The following is a 14,476-nucleotide window of genomic DNA, read 5'->3' as shown; positions in this document are numbered from 1 at the left end:
TCTATAAAACATCTTTAAAGGACCTATAAAACAAGAATAGAATTAAAAAATAAACAAAAAACCAAGGTATACAGGCATCAAATAGCACGATGAATGAAATGGTACCTCACATCTCAATACTAAGGTTGAATGTAAATGGCCTAAATGCTCCACTTAAAGATACAGAATTGCAGAATGTATAAGAATTCATCAATCAACTGTCTGCTGCCTTTAAGAGACTCACTTAACACATAAGGACTCACATAAACTTAAGGTAAAGTGGTGGAAAAAGACATTCCATGCAAATGGACACCAAAAGTATGCAGGAATAGTTCTTCTTATATCAGACAAAGCAAACTTTAAAGCAACAGCACTTAAGACAAAGAAGGACATTATATATTGATAAAAGGCCGTGGCCAACAGGAAAATACAACAATACTAAATATATTTGCACCTAACACTAGAATTCCCAAATTTATAAAACAATTACCACTAGACCTAAGAATTGCGGTAGACAGCAACACAATAACAGTGGGGGACTTCAATACTCCACTGACAGCACTACACAGGTCATCAAGGCAGAAAGTCAACAAAGAAATAATGGACTTAAACTGTACCCTGAAATAAATGTACTTAACAGATATTTACAGAACATTCTACCCAACAACAACAGAATATATATTATGTTCATCAGTGCATTGAACTTTCTCCAGTATAGACCATACAATAGGCCACACAATGAGTCTCAATACATTTCAGAAAATTGAAATTATATCAAGCACTCTCTCAGATCACAGTGGAATAAACCTGGAAATCAACTCCAAAAGAACCTTCAAAACCATGCAAATACATGAAAATTAAGTAACCTGCTATTGAATGATCATCGGGTAAACAATGAAATAAAGATGGAAATTAAAAAATTCTTTGAACTGAACAACAATAGTGACACAACCTATCAAAACCTCTGGGATACAGCAAAGGTGGTGCTAAGAGGCAAGTTCATAGCCCTAAATGCCTACATCAAAAAGTCTGAAAGAACACAAGCAGACAATCTAAGGTCATACCTCAGGAATTAGAGAAACAAGAACAAACCAAACCCAAATCCAGCAGAAGAAAGGAAATAACCAAGATCAGAGCAGAATTAAATGAAATTGAAACAACCAACTAAAAAAAAAAATACAAAAAATAAATGAAACAAAAAACTGGTTATTTGAAAAGATTAATCTTGCTAATTGTCTATCAATTTTATTTATCAAGAAAAGAAGAGAGAAAATCCAAATAAGCTCAATTAGAAATGAAATGGGACATATTACTCCTGACCACAAAAATACAAAACATCATTCAAGGCTACTATGAACATCTTTATGTGCATAAACTAGAAAACCTACAGGAGGTGGATAAATTCCGGGAAAAATACAACCCACCTAGCTTAAATCAGGAAGAATTAGAGACCCTGAACAGACCAATAACAAGCAGCAAGATTGAAAATGTAATAAAAAAATTACCAACAAAAAAGTCCAGCATCAGACAGATTCATTGCAGAATTCTACCAGACCTTCAAAGAAGAATTGGTAACAATCCTATTGACACTATTCCATAAGATAGAAGAGGGAATCCTCCCTAAATCATTCTATGATGCCAGTACCAACCTAATACCGGAAAGAACATAACCCAAAAATGAAACTACAGACCACTATCCCTGATGAACATAGATGGTAAAATCCTTAACCAAATGCTAGCTAACTGAATCCAACAACATATCAAAAATATCATCCAACATGATCAAGTGGGCTTTATGGCAGGGATGCAAGGATGGTTTAACATACACAAGCCAATAAATGTGATATACCACATAAACAGAATTCAAAACAAAAATCACATGATCATCTCAGTAGACACAGGAAAAGCATTTGACTAAATACAGTATTCCTTTATGATTAAAAAATCCTCAGAAAATCAGCACAAAAGGGACATAGCTTAATGTAATAAAAGCCATCTATGACAGACCCACAGCCAACATAATACTGAATGGGGAAAAGTTGAAAGCACTCCCTCTGAGAACTGAAAAAAGACAAGGATGCCCATTCTCACCTCTCCTCTTCAACGAAGTACTAAAAGTCCTAGGCAGAGCAATCAGACAAGAGAAAGAAATAAAGGGCATCCAAATCAGTAAAGAGGAAGTCAAGCTGTCACCGTTTGCTGATTACATGATTGTTTATCTAAAAATCCCTAAAGACTCTTCCAGAAAGCTCCTAGAACTAATAAAAGAATTCAGGAAAGTTTCTGGAAACGAAATTAATGTACACAAATAAGTAGCTCTTCTATACGCCAACAGCGACCAAGCTGAGAATCAAATCAAGAACTCAACCCCTTTTACAATAACTGCCCCAAAATAAAATACTTAGGAATATACCTAATCAAGGAGGTGAAAAAACCTCTAGAAGAATAACTCTAAAACACCTCTGAAAAACACATACACAAACAAATGGAAACACATCCCATACTTATGAATAGGTAGAATCAATCAATGACCATACTGCCAAAAACGGTCTACAAATTCAATGCAATTCCCATCAAAATACCACCACCATTCTTCACAGAACTAGAAAAAGGATCTTAAAATGTATATAGAACCAAAGCATAGCCAAAGCAAGACCAAGCAAAAAGAACAAAACTGGAGGCATCACATTACCTGATTTCAAGTTATATTATAAGGCCATAGGTACCAAAATAGCATGGTTCTGATACAAAATAGGCACAGAGATCAATAGGACAGAATAGAAAATCCAGAAATAAACCCAAATACTTACAGCAAACAAAACATAAAGTGGAGAAAGGATACCCTATTCAACAAATGGTGCTCGGATAATTGGCAAAACACATGTAGGAGAACGAAACTGGATCCTCATCTCTCACTTTACACAAAAATCAATTCAAGATGGATCAAGGACTTAAATCTATGACTTGAAACTATAAAAATTCTAGAAGATAACATTGGAAAAACCCTTCTAAAACGTTGGAAAAACCCTCCTAAACATTGGCTTAGGCAAGGATTTCATGATCAAGAACCCAAAAGCAAATGCAATAAAAACAAAGATAAATAGCTGGGACTTAATTAAACTAAAAAGCTCTTGCACGGCTGAAGGAACAGTCAGCAGAGTAAACACACAACCCACAGAGTTTACTATTCACAATCTATACACCTGAGAAAGGACAGGTATCCAAAATCTACAATGAACCTAAAGTAATTAGCAAGAAAAAAAAATCCAACAAAAAGTGGGCTAAGGACATGAATAGACAATTCTTAAAAGAAGATATGTAAATGGCCAAAAAACATATAAAAATGCTCAACATTACTAATGATCAGGGAAATGCAAATCAAAACCACAATGTGCTACCACCTTACTCCTGCGAGAATGGCCATAATTAAAACATAAAAATAATAGACGTTGGCATGTCTGCAGTGAACAGGGAACACTTCTACACTGCTGGTGGGAGTCTACACTAGTACAGCCACTATGCAAAACAGTGTGGAGATTCCTTAAAGAACTAAAAGTAGAACTACCATTTGATCCAGCAATCCCACTACCGGGTATCTACCCGGAAGAAAAAAGTCATTATATGAAAAAAGATTCTTGGATACACATGTTTTTAACAGTACAATTTGCAATTGCAAAAACTTGGAACCAACCCAGATGCCCACGAATCAATGAGTGGATGAAGAAACTGTGAGAGATATATATATGATGTGATATATATATGAAGGAATACTACTCAACCATAAAAAGGAATGAATTAATGGCATTCACAGTGACCCGAATGAGACTGAAGACCATTATTCTAAGTGAAGTAACTCAGGAATGAAAAACCAAACATCATATGTTCTCACTCATAAGTGGGAGCTAAGCTATGAGGAAGCAAAGGCATAAGAATACCACAATGGATTTTGGGGACTCAGGTGGAAAGGGTGAGAAGGGGGTGAGGGATAAAAGACCACAAATTGGGTGCAGTGTATACTGTTCAGGAGACGGGTGCACCAAAACCTCACAAATCACCACTAAATACATTACTCATGTAACCAAACACCACCTGTTCCCCAATAACTTATAAAATAAAAAATTGTAAAAAAATAAAATAAAATCTGTTTCACCTGCCTCATTGTTTTTCTTGGGATACAATGACATAATTAATGCATTTATACAATTATGAATATTTGAAATCATAGAGTAATAACTCACATTTACTGACTCCTCTTTGTGTGCCAGCCACTAAATTTATGTATTTCATTTTAGCCTCTCAGTAGCTTTGAAAATATCAAAAGATTATTGTACAGATGAGAAAACCAGGGCTCAGCAAGGTTGAATAAGTTTTCTAAAGTTACACAGCTACTAAAGGAAGCGGACGGTTTATGAACCCAGGGCAGTCTGACTCGGAGAATTGTGCTGCCTGATATAGTAGTTGCTATCATAGTGACTATTTAAATTAAAATTAATTAAAAGTAAATGCAAAAAAAATTCAGTTTCTAAGTTGAATTTGTCACATAATGAGTGACTAGTAGCTACTATATTGGACAGTGTAGAATAGAACATTTTCATCATCAAATAAAGTTCTATTGGACAGCTCTAGAGTCTACTTTTTTCAGCTTATGATATATAGCACCAACCTCCTTCGCACGCCTTTCTATTCTTACTGTTGTACAACATTATAATTTTTATCAGCACACATCAATCCTGGCCCTAATCTACTCCAAGAGTACCTCTTACACCCTCCTTTGCTCAGGGCCTTCTTCTGTTTCAACTCAATCCCGTTTTGTTCTGTTTGCCAACCTGCAACCATGCCCCTTGATGCCCCACCATCCACATCAGTTGTCAGATTACTGACCTGATTTTCTGTTTCCTGACATTGTCCCCTCAGATGGGACTTTCCATTAATACTGTATCCTGTCCAAACACTGAACACACAGCTAGACTGAAATGAACCAGCTCTACCTAAATGTTGTGCTAAGTGCTGAATATATCTTATCCCATTTTCCATCAGAAAAAATCTAGAAGGTAGTTAATAATATTACTATTTCATAAATGCAGAAACCAAGGCTATGAGAAGCGAGAAATTAAGGTCAAATTTGTTATTAGGGTGTCAGAGTGTTAGAAAATGACAGAACCAGGATTCCTGACTAGGCCTGTTGATGCCAAGCTGTTGCTGTGGATCTCTCCCCAGGGTGTATGGCTGCTTCAGGCTGTTCTTCACACTCAGACTTATTCAGAAGAATCACCGAAGCTCTAGACCTGAAAGGGCCTTAAGGGCTAGTCTCTCTCTCTCTCTAATTTTTTCTACTCTGTGTGAATAAAAAACTGAGAGCATACTGTCTTACACCTAATTTGATGCCCAGTAATAGTTTGTTGAAGGGAATTATCATCGCTTTCATTAACTGCTATTGTTACAGAGATGAAACAGAGATGTTCAACAGACAAAAAACAAATCTGGAATCTTTAGACTAGAAAGCTTTTTTACAGCTAAAATATTTACAGGTGCAGGCACTGTGTATTTCTCATGGACTAAGTGAATGCCCAGTGAAAGGCACAGATAAGGAATGTTACAGAAAAGCCCAGTGGTAAAAGCCAGCGGTAAATGGCCAAGAGCAGGCATCCTGAGTGGGCCAAATGGGAGCCAGGCCATCCTTTATAACCTGGACTCACAGGTTATGGCATCACTTATGTAACATTCTATTCATCAAAGTGGTAGTAAAGTCTGCTGAGATTTAAGGGCAAGGTAAGTAGACTCCACCTCTTGATGAGGAGTGGAAAGATTCTGGAAAAGCATATGGAACTGGAAATACTGCTGTGTCTTTTGAAACATACAATCCACCATACTAATTATAGGTAGAGGGATGTATGGATTAGGGACCTAATAAGATGAGAGAATTTAGGTAGAAAAGTAGTATGGGGATATATTTAGAAATGAAGATTGGAGAACACAATATTCTAACTGGTCCATATAAATCATCGCAGGAACACATTTTGCCAGTAGACTATACTACCACAATGAAATAGCCCAGTATTCAAGAGTTACAACATCAGGTAAGTGAAAATATCTTTATTATCTTGCATGCTCACTGTTGAATATTTCCTTGTATTATGTTTCACCAATAATTCAAAAACTGGCACTTGGAAATACTAGGCAGAAACTTAAATTCAACCAATCACTGAAATAGAGCTGAGAAATTGGATCTGTGCCACATCTGTTGAGTTATGAAGAGACTCATAACTCATGTATTATATTTGATATGGTATACTGAAGACTAAAATACAATAACTTTAGGAACATTATATAACATAAGCTTGTGCTATCTTAAGCCACCTTTCAGAATAAGTAGTCATGATTGACACAAGCCCTTCAGCTTTCAAAAATTTCTCTTTCAGGTATGTTTTGATGTTTCGGGGGTGATACATGCTCCCTAAAAGTCTGATATTACTCAGTACATTGTCGGGCATGAGTTTTATTCTCTGCCAGTCTGTACTCTACAGTGCTGCCAGCACTGTCATGCTGGATGTTAAAGGCTCCCCTGGGCATGGACTGCTCTGACCAGGATCACCATTAATGAGTGGATTCCCATAGAGCTTGTCAGCTAACACGGGGATGAAATGCATGTCTTCACTTTTCTGTTGTGTTCTGTTGATGGGGTGGTCCCAAGACAGTACTGCTTGTGTCCTGATCTTTGACAGGTATTTAGAGAAACAGCAACTCCAGAGGCACTCATCCATGGAGTCGTGTGGGGGGCATAGCCACCTGAGAGTAAAAATACTGCACTTCAACATAACTTCTCATAAACTTGCTTCTGTCAAAGTGGACTTTCCCCATTTCCCCAGCTTCTCTTTCTTACAACCAAGACCCCCTAGACTTAACACAATAATCCACATAGAAATTATTTGACATTTAGAAAGAATGTGGGCTGCCCAGAAATCTCAGCACTTGAGGAACAACACAGCAGTGAGTTTTATGGGTTTTGTTATTGTCTCCCATGTATGTCTCCCAGACAGAGTGAAGAAGAAGCCTCAGATCCAGAACCACCAACAGGCACAGAAAAAAAAAAAAAAAAAAAAAAAAAAAAAAGAAAAAGAAGCTACAAGAAATGCCTTATTTTCTTCAGTCAGTGGTCTAGAGAAAGGTGGCCTAGCATCAGAAAGTATTTTTGGCAATACTTGTCTACATCAGTCAAATATGAACAGGAATGATACTCCTCAGTTCTTGCAGATTTAGCAGAGCCAAACGGAAAGTTGATCTTCCATACTCCCTTTCCTCCACCCTTGGAAGAGGGCGGCATGCTGTAGTTTTCCCCCTGGACTTTGTCAGCCTGGCTGAGCAGGGATCTGGTCTTCTTTCCCTCTCCTGGCAGAAGTAGGTGACAGTGATCCAATTTTACTGCAGGTGAAGTGTTGGGGAGATTGAGTATGAATCCGCATTCTACACAGTTGAAGCACGTAGTGTTCAGATTGTTCTACCATGATTGTGTTCGCTGGGTCTATCGGTGCATAAAGCTGCCATTCCCACCCAGCAGCAGCAAGACTTAATGAGATGGTCCAGAAGGGGGCTTCACCCTTTCTACTTCTGTCCTGTCATGTGACTGGGGCCAAAGGGTAGCTGAAAATACTCAACCACACAGACCGCACATAATACCTCAACAGAAGAACTGCCTGAAAAACTGAAAAAGATTCAATAGATTGCAGAGTTTCATAACACAATATCCAAAAAGTACAGAATTTTACCGACAATCACATAAGAAACAGGAAAATCAACAGAAACAAACTCCAAGATGAATTAGAGGTTGGAAATATCTAACAAGGATTTTAAAGCAACCATCAAAGTGCTTCAACAAGCAGTTATGAGTTCTCTTGAAGCAAATGAAAAATTAGAAAATCTTGGCAAAAAAGAAGGATAATCAAGATAAGTAAACATATCTGTATTAATCTGTTTTCACACTGCTAAAAAGAACTGCCTGCGACTGGGTGATTTATAAAGAAAAGAGGTTTAATTGACTCACAGTTCTTCATGGCTGGGGGCCCTCAGGAAACTTACAGTTATGACAGAAGTTGAAAGGGAAGCAGGCATGGCTTACATGGTGGCAGGAGAAAAAGAGAAAGAAGGGGGAAGCAACTTCTTTCAGACGCTTACCAAACTACTAGATCTCATGAGAACTTACTCACTATTGTGAGAACAGTAAGGGGGAAATCTACCCCCACGATTCAATCACCTCCCACCAGGTCCCTCCCTAGACACATGGGGATTAGAAATTGAGATCAAATTTGGGTGGGGATACACAGCCAAACCATATCCTTCGGCCCCTGGCCCCTCCCAAATCTCAAGACCTTTTCACATTTCAGAACAAATTATGCCTTCCCAACAGCCTCCCAAAGACTTAATTCATTCCAGCAGTAACTTTGAGTACAAAGTCTCATCTGAGACAAGGCAAGTCCTTTCTGCCTATGAACCTGTAAAATCAAAAACAAGTTAGTTATTTCCAAGTTAATTACTATAATGGGTGCACAGGCATTGGGTAAATGTTCCCATTCCAGATGGGAGAAATTGGCCAAAACAAGATCTGATGCAAGTCCAAAATCCAGTGGGGCAGTCATTAAATCTTAAAGCTCCAAAATCTTATCTGACTCTGTGAAAGAAAATTAATATTGAGGCTCTCAAATCACTAAGCTAAAGGGAAAAATCAAGCTGGGAACTGCTTAGGGCAAACCTGCCTCCCATTCTATTCAAAGTCACCTCTCTGCTCACTGAAATAGATGCTCCTTTGGAAAAGCTAATCAGAAACTCAAAATAATGCAACTGTTAGTCTCTCACCTATCTGTGACCTGGAAGCCCCGTCCTCCGTTGCAGCCTTCCTGCCTTTGCTTCAAATTGTCCCACCTTTCCAGACCGAACCAATGACGTACTTCTTACATATATTAATTGATTCTCATGTCTCCCTAAAATGTATAAAACTAAGCTGTGTTCCAAACACTGTGGGCACATGTCATCAGAACTTCCTGAGGCTGTATCATGGGTATATCCTCAACCTTGGCAAAATAAACTTCATAAATTAACTGAGACCTGTCTCAAATTTTTAGGATTAATAACTCCATGTCTCACATCCAGGACATGCTGATGTAAGGGATGAGCTCCCATGGCCTTGGGCATCTCTGACCCCATGGCTCTGCAGGGTACAGCCCCCATGGCTGCTTTCAAAGGCTGGTGTTGAGTGCCTGCAGCTTTTCCAACTGCATGGTGCAAACTGTCAGCAAATCTACCATTCTTGGGTCTGAAGGACTGTGGCCCTCTTCTCACAGATCCACTAGGCAGTGCCCCAGTGGGGACTTCGTGTGGGGGCTCAAACCCCACAATTCACTTATGCATTGCCTTAGCAGAGGTTCTCCATTATGTCTCTGCCTTTGCAGCAGACTTGGCCTGGACATTCAGGCATTTCCATACATCCTCTGAAATCTAGACAGAGGTTCCCTAAACTCACTTCTTCTCTTCTGTGGACCTGTAGGTCAGACACCACATGGAAGCCATGAATACTTGGGACCTGTACCCTCTGAAGCAATAACCCAAGCTATAACTTGGCCCTGTTTAGCTACAGCTGGAGCTGTAGTGGCTGGGATGCAGGGCACTGAGTCCCTATGCTGCACAGAACAGAGGGGCCCTGGGCCTGGCCCACAAAATCATTTTTTCTCCTAGGCCTCTGAGCCTGTGATGGGAGGGCTACCATGAAGACCTCTGACATGCCCTGGAGACATTTTTCCCTTTGTCTTGGTTACTAGCACTTGGCTCCTTGTTACCTATGAAATTTCTGCAGCTGGCTTGAATTTCTCCCCAGAAAATGGATTTTTATTTTCTACCTCATGGTCAGGCTGCAAATATTCCAAGCATTTATGCTCTGTTTCCCTTTTAAATAAAAGTTTCAGTTTCAGATAATGTCTTTGTGAATGCATATGACTGAATGCTTTCAGAATTAGCCAGATCACCTCTTGAATGCTTTGTCGCTTATAAATGTCTCTGCCAGATACCCTAAATCATCTCTTTCAATTTCAAGTTCCACAGATCTCTAGGGCAGGTACAAAATATTGCTAGTCTCTTCGCTAAAGCATATCATAAGTGACCTTTACTTCAGTTCCCAATAAAGTTCCTTATCTCCATCTGGGAACACCTCAGCCTGGACTTTATTGTTCATGTCACTATCAGCATTTTGGTCAAAACCATTTAACAAGTCTCTAGGAAGTTTCAAACTTCCTCACATCTTCCTGTCTTCTTCTAAGCCCTCCAAAAACTCTTCCAACCTCTGCCCATTACCCAGTTTCAAAGTCAATTCCACATTTTCAAATTATCCTTATAGCAGTACCCTACTCTGCCGGTACCAATTTTCTGTATTAGTCTGTTCTCACACTGCTATAAAGAACTGACTGAGACTAGGTGATTAATAAAGAAAAGAGGTTTAATTGACTCACAATTCTGCATGGTTGGGTGGCCTCGGGAAACTTACAAACATGGCAGAAGGTGAAGGGGAAGCAGGCACATCTTACATGATGGTAGGAGGGAGAAAGAGAGAGAAAGGGAAAGTGTCAGACACTTACCAAACTACCAGATCTCTCAAGAAATTACTCACTATCATGAGAACAGCAGGGGAAAATCCATCCCCATGATCCAATCATTTCCCATTAGGCCCCTCCCTTAACATATGAGGATTACAATTTGAGATGAGATTCGGGTGGGGACACAGAGCCAAACCATATAAATATCTTCACAGTATCTTCCGAAATTATAAATCCAAAATATTTAACAAGTTGCCATTCTAAAAAAGAGAGAGAGAGAGCAAAAGAAAAAAAAATCCCAATAGCAAAAAGCAAAACTTGCTGGATTGGGCTCAATAGTAGAGTGGAGCTGACAGAGGATAAAATCACTGAACTTGAGGGCAGATCAATAGACCAAGCTTGTTTAACCCGTGGCCTGCAGGCTGCATGTGGCCCAGGATGGCTTTGAATGCATCCCAACACAAATTTGTAAACTTTCTTAAAACATTATGAGATCTGCTTTGCAATTTTTAAAAAGCCCATCAGCTATTGTTAGTGTTAGTGCATTTTATTTCTGGTCCAAGACAATCCTTTTTCCAGTATGGCCCAGGGAAACCAAAACATCAGAAACTCCTGCAATAGACCTTTCCCAGTCTGAACAACATGGAGAAGATAGATTGATAAAAAACAAAACAAAACAATAAGCAAAGCCTCAAGGTCCTGTGGGAAAATAACACGAAAAGCCAAGACTTATTACACTGAATTTAAAGAGGAAGAGAGGAAAGACACTGAGGCTGCACAAGTATTCAGAGGAATCATGGCAGAAAACTTCAAATTTGGAAAATGACAAAAACCTACAAATGCAAGAAATTGAAATAACTGCAAATAGAATAAACCAAAGAAATCTAGGCCAAGACACATCATAATTAACTTCTGCATTCTAAAGCCAAAGAAAAAAATCTTCAAAACACCAAGAGAAAAAGATACATTATTTATAGAGAAATGCCAATTTGAGTAACAGTGGATTTCACCTCTGAAACAATGGAAGCCAGGAGGAAATGGAAGATTTTTTTCAGTACTGAAGTAAAGAACTCTCAACCAAGAATTATCTGTCTAGCAAAAACAACTTGCAGAAATGAAGGGGAAATACATTTATTCTCAAAGAAAAACAAAGATAATACTCTGCTAGCAAATCTACCTGTTAAGAATTCCTAAAGGAAGTTCTCTAAACAAAAAGAAGACACTAACGTAAGAAGACTCATCACTTCAGAAAGGAAAGAGGAACTATGAAATGGATGAAGATGGGGTAAATTTAGTAGACCATCCCTATTATATTTATTAAATCATATTTGATGGTTGAAGCAAAAATTATAAAATTGTCATATTTGGTGCTCAATATATAAAAAGGAAATACTTAAGACAATTATATTTTTGAAATGAAGAGAGAAAACAAATTTAAAAGGAAATCTATACTTCGCAAGAAGTGGTAAAACATCAATGCCGGTAGACAGTGATGTTATGTGAATATACTGTAATACCTCAAGCAACCAGTAAGAAAATGATACAAAGTGATATATTAAAAGCACCATAAATAAATCAAGTTACTTCTTTAAAAAACTCTAACAAGACTGACAAAGGAAAAGGTACAATTCACCAATATCAGGAATGAAATAGAAAATATAGAAGCTATTACTATAAATCCTGCAGCCAGGAAGGAGATAATCACAGAATACTGTGACTGTTACACTCGTAAGTCTGACAACTTAGAAGAAACTACCAAACTACCAAAAAATCAAATGAGAAGAAATTGAAAACCTGGATAGTATTTTTACCATTAAAGAAATTAAATCTGTAATTTAAAGACTCTCAAAAAAATTTCCATGTCCAGGTGGTTTCATTGTAGAACTACACAATTTTACCAAAGATTTAAAGAATTAATGCCAATTTTATATTATCTCTTCCTGGAAACAAAAGAGAAGGGAAAACATCTTAGTTCATTTTGTGAAGCTGGGATTAACTTGATAACATGACCAGCCACAGATAGTACAAAAACGAAAACTATAAACCAATATCTTTTGTGAAGTTAGATATAAAAGTTATCCACAAATAGTTAACAAATATCACTCTCTACAAAAATCAACTCAAATTGGATCACAAACAAATGTAAAGTGTAAAACTCTAAGCCTCCTTCAGGAGAAAAATAGGAGGACATTTTTAGGATCCATAGTTAGACAAAATTTTTAGGATACACCAAAATTAAGAAAAACAAATACAACCTGCTAAATTAATCTTATCAGAATGAAAAACTTTCACCCTGAGAAAAACCTTGTGAAGAGACTGAAAAGATAGGTTACAGACTGTCAGAAAATATTTGCAACCATACATCTGACAAAAGACTGGTATCTTGAATATACAAAAACTCTCAAATCTCATCAGTAAAAGAAAAACAAAACAAGCAACAAAAATAAACCATTTCATTTAGAATAAGGACAAATGAAACATTTTACTAAAGATGAAAAATAGATGTTGAATAAGCATGAGATGTTAAATGTCACGTCAATAGAAAAATGCATATTAGATCCATAATGTGATATCATTATACACTTAGCAGAATGGCTATAATTTTAAAAATAGTAATGACCACACCAAATGCTGGCAAGGATCCTGAGATCACTCATACATTCCTAGTAGAATGTAAAATGGTACAACCAACCACTTTGGAAAACAGTTTGGAAGTTTCTTATGAAATCACCCAGTCATTGCATTTTTGTTTCTCTTATGCTTTTCTTGTGAAATGATCCAGCAATTGCACTTTTGTTTGTCTAACCTAGAGAAAGAAAATGTATACTCACATAAAAACGTATACACAATTGTTCATAGCTATTTCATTCTTATTAGCTAAAAACAAAACAAAAGAAAACACCAATCAGATGTCCTTTAATGAGTAGATAGTTAAAAAAACCCCAAAAAACAAAAACAGAAACAAAAAACCATGGGATGATATACAGCAATGCGAAGAACAAACTATTGATACATGCAACAACCTTGATGAATCTCCAGATAATTTTACTGTCAGCAATAAACCATAATTGAGAGAGTGCCTGCAAGGCCAGACCCTTTAGTGATTTCATTTTATAGAGCAGAGGGTGTCTCAGATACTGCAAGTGTCAAAATTAGAAACTGACAACTCTCATACTGAGATCAGCACTTTTTCTAACATGTGAGAAGGTTTTATAAAATTTAACCCTTTTCTCCTCTAGCAATTCTGATTTTAAAATTGCTAGTTATTATTAACTCCTTCCTGCTTTTGTGTAGGACTTTTGTCCTCCATTAACAACCCAAATGGTATTATAGTTTCTCTGTATAGTAGCTATACCAGGCTCCCTTAAGTAGCTGGATGTAAGTTGGTAAATGTTTAAACACTGGCTCTCTGAGCCAAAAAGAACATATATACTCATGTATACCCATATATACGTTTAGGTACATTCATTTACTGATATAAAGAATGTATATGGCACATAATTTATAAATAACAAAATATACAATACACTGTATTATAAATTCCATGTAGCAAATAAATTCTCGCAGAGTGATTTCCTGATTTTTGTGGAACTCACATCCATGGCTAACCTATGGTTACAATGGACAGACAACCGTAGTTCCCAAATGGTGTTGGCTGATATTTTTGTTTACATTAACAAGTAAGACAACAGTGGGGGAAAAGATATGTCAGAACTTCACTCATTCACCAATGACCTGAGTATGTTCTTTGTGGATTCAAATAATGGTTGCTAAATATTGGAATGTTTTCTAAATTTGTGTGCTATTTGCAATGTGACAGCTACGCATGTAACATATTTTGAAGTTTAATCTGCATAATTAACTTTTCTTCATTACTTTGTTTAGTCTAGACAGGGCTCAGTAAACTTTGTGAAGTGTCACAT

At 37.3% G+C, this 14,476-nt stretch overlaps 1 long non-coding RNA gene across 1 annotated transcript in view; it reads left to right on the top strand.

The window, feature by feature from the left end:
- Positions 1–8,379, top strand: part of LOC115893150 — a 112,673-nt gene extending 104,294 nt beyond the window's left edge. Inside the window, exons 3-4 of the long non-coding RNA XR_004053090.1 lie at positions 5,988–6,056; positions 7,013–8,379. This is a non-coding gene — a long non-coding RNA (uncharacterized LOC115893150). The remainder of the gene's footprint in view (positions 1–5,987; positions 6,057–7,012) is intronic.
- The last annotated feature ends 6,097 nt before the right edge of the window (positions 8,380–14,476 follow it).

This window comes from Rhinopithecus roxellana, chromosome 14 (genome assembly GCF_007565055.1).
Source record: "Rhinopithecus roxellana isolate Shanxi Qingling chromosome 14, ASM756505v1, whole genome shotgun sequence".
Classification (NCBI taxonomy): domain Eukaryota; kingdom Metazoa; phylum Chordata; class Mammalia; order Primates; family Cercopithecidae; genus Rhinopithecus; species Rhinopithecus roxellana.
This window is presented reverse-complemented; position numbering and strand designations above follow the sequence as displayed.